Below are 6285 nucleotides of genomic sequence, written 5' to 3' on the forward strand. Positions count from 1 at the left end.
CCGCCGGAGCCCGAGCGCTCCCAGCGGCAGCACGCGCCCTAGCCCGGGTCCGCCAGAGCGCGGCGCATCACCCCCGTGCTTTCTGCATCCCTTCCCAGGCTGAGAGCATCCTTCCCCCGGGCGCCCAGGCTCTCCCTGGGTTGTCCAGGGCACCCTTTGGCGTCCAGGGATTTGGGGATGGAAAGAACCTTGGTGGAGTCCAAAGAGGTGGAAACTGACCGGAATGGGAAATACTGTTCCTATTATTGTTGCTAATGCTGTACAAGAAAAGAAAGGGGAAAAAAAATCTTAAACACATCAGCAGGGAAGGAATAGCCTTCCTCCACAAGACTGAGGTTCATCCCGAGCCCATTTCCTCAAGACTGATGCTCAGCCCACCCAACTCCCTCCACTCCCCCCAACTAGACCTTCTCAGGGGCGTGGCTGCCCCTCCCTTTCCTCTCCACTTCTAGGTATTTTAAGCCCTGGGTTCTGAATTGGCTTGCTACTTTAGACAAATACCTACTGTGTGCCAGGCATGTTACAAATACGTCCTTGTCTGATCCTCACCACAATCTGTGATTTGGGCTGTTACTCTCCCCATTCTACAGGTGAGGAAATTGAAGCTGACTGAGGCTAAGTGACTTGCCCGGGATCCCATAGTTAGTAAGCATCTGAAGCTAGATTTGAACTCAGCCCTTCCTGACTCCAGACCCAGACCTCTATCCAGTGTGCTACCTAGCTGCCTCGGAAGAGAGAGGCTACATGGCGCAATTGGTGTAATCTAAGTGTATACACGGCTGGTGCTGCTGCTCCCTACAACCTCCAGAAAAGCAGGTTATTTCTGCTTTCCATCACTAGCAAAGAGCATGTAATACACATTTCCACCACCAAGGGGCGCTGCTACACAAGGCCACTGTTTCTATCCCACTATTTGCTAGAGGGCACTCATGGGTTGTGTTTGTCCTTCGTTCTAGAAGAGGACCATGACATCAGGAAAATGATGTGACTTGCAGTTGACTTGGATTTGAGTGAGGGAGGGCTGTGCAAGGTCACCAGCCTCACTTCCTCCTCCAGACCCATCTAGGTCCAGTGGCCTGATATTCATCTGGATGACTGCAGATGGCCCAGGATGCAATGGGGAGCCATGGCCATTTCAGGCTAAGGCCTTTTCAGGTTCTCACTTTGAGGGAGGTAACTCCCATTCTGTGAATAGACCTCTTTGAGAAGTTAATCAAGGGATGGCCCCTTTAATCAAAAACTCAAAAAAAAAATCAAACTGGGAGGGGAAGATCCACAGAGTTCTTGCCCAAAAGAGAAACAGTTAGTATTTAGTATTTACATTCATTCTGTGCTAGGAAGGCAGAGACCTATTGTCCAACCTATGAATTGGGTTTAAGACTTGGTTTTTGAGAAAGAAATCTAGCCAGTAAACCCGAAGTTAAGGAGGCAGCCTTCAGCCATCGAAATGTACCTTCCTTTGGGCAGAGCAGGGAAATGTAGAGGGAGAGAGAGAGGAAGAAAGAGGGAGAGGGAGAACCTGAAAAAACCTTAGCCTGAAAGGGGCACAGTCTCCTAATGCATCCTGGGCCATCTCCAGTCGTCCTGGTGAATATCGGGCCACTGGACCTGATGGGATGCTTGAATGCCTGTGCTTGGACCCTAATCCTAACATCACATTTCTCCCTAGCCTTTGCTTTAGTGCCTGGGCTGGGACCCCAGTTCCAAAATCACACCCAGTTCCAAAATCACATCTCTCCCTAGCCTCAAAACACTGTCCCTAGCAGTTTCTCTCTAGCAAAACAGGACAGCATGCCCTAGCAAAACGTTCATCTCTCTTCCTGTACCTATAGAATTTATTAGTTTAAACCAGCTGTGTACTGGCTGAACTGGCTGTGTACTGGGTCATAGAGATATTTACTACTCACTGACCTATCATATGCATGCTAGACCTAGACATATGTATACTCCCTTACATTTATCTTGTCTAACGAGACATTGATGGGAGCAGCCTGGGTATTTCCCAGTCAGCCCTGACAGTTAGTTGACTTAGTGATGTTTCAGGCCTAAAACCACACCTCCATGTAGCCCCTCCTTGGGCTATTTCCCAGTGAACTCTGGATAACATACCTGCACAGTAGATACAAAAGTGCATGTTCTTTTAAGAACTGACCACTCCTTAACCACTCCTTAATCCTGCCCTGAATCACCTAACTAGCATATTTGACACATGTTTTACTATAGAATAATCTATATAAACTTTACCTGTAGCCCTCTAAGGTTGCAGGTTCCCTAAGAACCCTCGCCACTGAAAAGCGTAATAAATCTTTGCCACCTTGACTTAAAGAATGCTTGAGTCCATGAATTCATTCCAGATGGCCTTGACCCTCTCTAGTACTCCGGTCCTTGAAGAGTACCGCCCAGCCCCCCCACCAACAACCCTGTCTGGAAACTCTAGTCTTGGGGCTCCTGGACTTCATCTCAACCTCAACAGACCCAGATGGCTCTGGAGGAGAAAGTGAAGCTGGCGACCTTGCACAGCCCTCCCTCACTCAAATCAAAGTCAACTGCAAGTCATGTCATCATTTCCCTGATGTCACGTTTCTCTTCGAGAACAAAGGATGAACACAACCAACACAAGAAGGCACTCACCTACAGCCTTTAGAGCTGGCCCCCAGGCCTTGATGCAGGTGTACTAACTGCAATTCAGTACTGATCTAGGAATAGTGAAGAAAATGGGAAATCGCTCTGAAACAGTAAAATGTTGGCAATCTCTCTGTGTATGGTTCTCTCAGCACCTCTGCCCCTACTGTCATTGGGGAAACATGCTGCTCTTGATGGACCAACTTTATTCAGAAGACTCGTTAGGGACATAATTTATTAAAACTCAGTAAATATATGTAGTACAAATAGGCTCTGGACTCACTCTCACAACCCCCTACTCTCAGCTGTCAGCTCTAGTCCCCAGGTTCCCTCAGGATTCCAGAGGCACAAAACTTCCCCCAAAGTCTGTGACACATCCTTCCACCAGTACACACAAAGTCCATGGGAAAGTGAGTCAAGCTTAGAGCATGTGTGGCAAAACAGGTAACTCAAAGCTTTTGGAAGTCCTTTTGCTGCAGTCCTCAAGGTATTCGCCTCAGATAGGGTCTAGCTTTTCTGCTGAGTTCTTTGTAGAGTCCTTGAAGCTTCCTTTCTTCAGTGTGTCTAGTTTGTCCTAGGCTCCCAGGGCAGACACGGCTGCCTGCTTCTAGAACACCAAAGTTCACAAGATGCTCCTCTAATCAAGAGGGGAAGAGAGTAAAGAGACCAAGACTGTGGTTTATCCTCCCTCCACTCTCCCAAGACTATCCCCCCTCCAATCCCTCAAGACAGATTCTCATTTCCCTCCCTCCACTCCACCAAGCTATACCTTCTCAGGGCAAATTTCATCCAATCGTTTTCCAGGCCTTCTAAATTCATCAAGGACTTTTCACAGGCCCAAGCCTTTGATTGATTCAATAGAGACTTCTGGGGGGGCAGAGCCTAGATGGCAGCTGGAAAGCAGGGACTAGCGTGAGCTCCCCACCAAGTCCCTCCAAAAACCTATAAAAAATGGCTCTGAACCAATTCTAGAACTGCAGAACCCACAAAATAGCAGAGCGAAAAACAGGACACTAGCCCAGGACAGCCTAGATGGTCTCTGGGTAAGGTCTATCCCACACAGAGTTGGGAGTGGAGCAGAGCCCAACGTGGGCGGCGCGGACCAACCGCAGAGTGTGCCCTAGCACCCTGATTCAGTGAGCTGTGGCAGTTACCAGACTTCTCAACCCACAAACACCAAAGACAACAGAGAAGGTTAGTGGTAAAAGCTGCTGGGGACAGGGAGTTTGCTGTTTGGCCACTGCCCTGGGGGCAGCAGAGGTGGGGCAGCTACAGAACTACAGCTGCAGTTGCTTCCCGCCCCAGGCCCACATGGTGGGAGGAATTAAGTGGCTGATCAGAGCAGGGGTGAGGAGCCTGCTGAAGATCTAAGTCCAGTCTGGGTTGGGGGTTCTTGGGGAAGGAGGAGTGCTGGTGTGGCAGAGCTGGCGCATCCCCCCAGGCTTGGAACATAGAACTCTATAGTCTACAAGAAGTCATACCCCGCTGAAAAACTCAAGGGTCAAGTAAGTTGGCTGGGAACATGGCCAGGCAGCAAAAATGCACCCAGATTCAGTCTCAGACTTTGGAATCTTTCTTTGGTGACAAAGAAGACCAAAACATACAGCCAGAAGAAATCAACAAAGTCAAAGAGCCTACACCAAAAGCCTCCAAGAAAAACATGAACTGGTCTCAGGCCATGGTAGAGTTTAAAAAGGATTTGGAAAAGCAAGTTAGAGAAGTAGAGGAAAAATTGGGAAGAGAAATGAGAGTGATGTGAGAAAACCATGAAAAACAAGTCAACAACTTGCTAAAGGAGACCCAAAAAAATACTAAAAAATATACTGAAGAAATCAACATCTTAAAAAGTAGACTAACTCAAATGGCAACAGAGCTCCAAAAAGCCAATGAGGAGAAGAATGCCTTGAAAGGCAGAATTAGCCAAATGGAAAAGGAGGTCCAAAAGACCACTGAAGAAAATACTACCTTAAAAATTAGATTGGAGCAAGTGGAAGCTAGTGACTTGATGAGAAATCAAGATATTATAAAACAGAACCAAAGGAATGAAAAAATGGAAGACAATGTGAAATATCTCATTGGAAAAACCACTGACCTGGAAAATAGATCCAGGAGAGATAATTTAAAAATTATTGGACTACCTGAAAGCCATGATCAAAAAAAGAGCCTAGATATCATCTTTCAAGAAATTATCAAGGAGAACTGCCCTGATATTCTAGAGCCACGGGCAAAATAGAAATTGAAAGAATCCACAGATCGCCTCCTCAAATAGATCCCAAAAAGAAATCTCCTAGGAATATTGTTGCCAAATTCCAGAGCTCCCAGGTCAAGGAGAAAATACTGCAAGCAGCCAGAAAGAAACAATTTGAGCATTGTGGAAACACAATCAGAATAACCAAAGATCTAGCAGCTTCTACATTAAGAGATTGAAGGGCTTGGAATACGATATTCAGGAGGTCAATGGAGCTAGGATTAAAACCAAGAATCACCTACCCAGCAAAACTGAGTATCATGCTCCAAGGCAAAATGTGGATTTGCAATAAAATAGAGGACTTTCAAGCTTTCTCAGTGAAAAGACCAGAGCTGAATAGAAAATTTGACTTTCAAACACAAGAATCAAGAGAAGCATGAAAAGCTAATCAAGAAAAAAAAACAAGAAAAAGAAATTGCAAGAGACTTACTAAAGCTGAACTGTTTACATTCCTACATGGAAAGATGATATGTATGATTCATGAGACCTCAGTATTAGGGTAGCTGAAGGGAATATGCATATATATGTGTGTATATATGTTTATGTATATATATGTATATGTGAGGGTGTATGTATATATGTATGAGCATATATATATATATATATATATATATATATATATAGAGGAAGAGAGAGAGAGAGAGAGAGAGAGAGAGAGAGAGAGAGAGAGAGAGAGAGAGGGCACAGGGTGAGTTAAAGACAAAGGAAAGATATCTAAAAGAAATAAAATCAAATTAAGGGATGAGAGACGAATATATTGAGAGAGGGAGATAGGGAGAGATAGAATGGGGTAAATTATCTCGCATAAAAGCGGCAAGAAAAAGCAGTTCTGTAGGAAGAGAAGAGAAGGCAGGAGAAGAGGAATGAGTGAATCTTGCTCTCATCAGATTTGACCTGAGGAGGGAATACTATACATACTCAATTGGGTATCTTATCCCACAGGAAAGGAGGAGGAAGAAGATAAAAAAGGGGGGCTGATAGAAGGGAGGGCAGATGGGGGTGGAGGTAATAAAAAACAAACACTTTCGAAAAGGGACAGGGTCAAGGGAGAAAACTGAGTAAACAGGAATAGGTTAGGAAGAAGCAAAATATAGTTAGTCTTTCACAACATGAGTATTGTGGAAGGGTTATACATAATGATACACATGTGGCCCATGTTGAATTGCTTGACTTCTTAGGGAGGGTGGGTGGGAAGGGAAGAGGGGAGAGAATTTGGAGCTCAAAGTTTTAAAAACAGATGTTCAAAAACATAAATAAAGTTTTTACATGCAACTAGAAAGTGAGATACACAGGCAATGGGGCATAGAAATTTATCTTGCCCTACAAGAAGGGAAAAGGGGATTGGAGGGGAGTGGGGTGACAGAAGGGAGGGCTGACTGGGGAACAGGGCAACCAGAATATATGCCATCTTGGAA

The sequence above is a fragment of the Trichosurus vulpecula genome, chromosome 1 (assembly GCF_011100635.1).
Source record: "Trichosurus vulpecula isolate mTriVul1 chromosome 1, mTriVul1.pri, whole genome shotgun sequence".
NCBI classification, from domain to species: domain Eukaryota; kingdom Metazoa; phylum Chordata; class Mammalia; order Diprotodontia; family Phalangeridae; genus Trichosurus; species Trichosurus vulpecula.